This window comes from Triticum aestivum, chromosome 5D (assembly GCF_018294505.1).
Source record: "Triticum aestivum cultivar Chinese Spring chromosome 5D, IWGSC CS RefSeq v2.1, whole genome shotgun sequence".
In the NCBI taxonomy this organism is placed as follows: Eukaryota; Viridiplantae; Streptophyta; class Magnoliopsida; order Poales; family Poaceae; genus Triticum; species Triticum aestivum.
In genome coordinates this window covers 226793803-226795457 of record NC_057808.1, presented here as the reverse complement: position 1 = coordinate 226795457, position 1655 = coordinate 226793803, and positions in this window count along the sequence as shown.

Below are 1655 nucleotides of genomic sequence, written 5' to 3'. Positions count from 1 at the left end.
ACCGCAGAACGGAGGAAACGGCCTTGTGTTCGACCGGCCACGTTCGAAACGGGATCCTGTTCATCGGGAGGGGTCTGGCGTACCGCCAAACGGAGGAAACGAACCTCCTACGGTCGAAACGGGGGTCCTGTTGATCGGGAGGGGTGTGGCGTACCGCAAAACGGAGGAAACAGACTTGTGTTGGAGCGCTACGGTCGAAACAGGGGTCCTGTTCATCGGGAGGGGTGTGGCGTACCGCAAAACGGGACTCCACGGGATACTGTTCATCTCCACCGTCGACCCCCTCCAGCCTCCACGGGCTACTGTTCATCCACCGTCGACCTCCTCCAGCCTCCACCTGCGACTGTTCATCCACGGGCTCCTATTCATCCAGCCTCCACCGCGCGCTACTCCACCGGCTACTGTTCAACCAGCCCTCTCCACGGGCTCCTGTTCAACCACCCCTCCACGGGCTACTGTTCATCCAGCCCTCCACCGTCTACTGTTCATCCTGCCCTCCACGGGGTGGTCCTGTTCATCCTGCCCTCCACGGGGTCCTGTTCATCCAGCCCCAACCGGCTCGATCGATCGGGGTCCTGTTCATCCAGAGGCAACACCACGGGTCCTGTTCATCCACCCCCACCGGGAACTGTTCATCCAAACCCCCCAGCAATGCTCACTGTTCATCCAGAGGCAGCATCGATCGGCTTCAGTTAGCAGCAGTAGCGAAGGAATTGCTCGATCGGGTTCAGTTAACAGCCATCGATCGATCGCTCGGGTTCAGTAACGCATAGCCTGCAGTGCAATCGCTCGGGTTCAGTTAGAGCCCAACGCCTCGCACCCACGCGCGTGCGTGTATGAGAGAAACATGCATCGCTCGGCCCCGACCACCCACCGTAACTGGGAACACCCCGATATTTTCCTCGCCCTCGCTTCTACCATGGTTTTTTCCGTCATGGACGGCCCAAAGAATGTCATGCAGCTGTGTCTCCGGCCCGCCCAGGATGAAAAGCCCATTTTCTGTCATGATTTTTTGTCATAGAAGTAGGACCCCACCACATCTATGATGATACCGGGTTTTGTCACAATTATCGTCATAGAAGTGTCATAAGTATGACAGAAAAAAATTCGTTCGGCCCAAAATGTCACGGATGTGTCTTTTTTTTGTAGTGTAGTTATGTGTCACCCTATGTTATAACAGTTGCATGAGGAATCGCATCCGACATAATTATCCATCACTGATCCAATGCCTACGAGCTTTTCACATATTGATCTTTGCTTAGTTACTTTACCGTTGCCACTGTTACAATTACTACAAAACTGCTACTGTTACTTTTGCCGCCGTTACCGTTACTTCCATATTACTTTGCTACTAAATGCTTTGCTGCAGATATTAAATTTTCCAGGTGTGGTTGAATTGAAAAACTCAACTGCTAATACTTGAGAATATTCTTTGGCTCCCCTTGTGTCGAATCAATAAATTTGGGTTGAATACCCTACCCTCGAAAACTGTTGCGATCCCCTATACTTGTGGGTTATCAAGACTATTTTCTGGCGCCGTTGCCGGGGAGCATAGCTCTATTCTTTGAGTCACTTGGGATTTATATCTGCTGATCACTATGAGGAACTTGAAAGACGAAAAAACCAAGATTTATCCCTCAATTACGAGGGGAGGT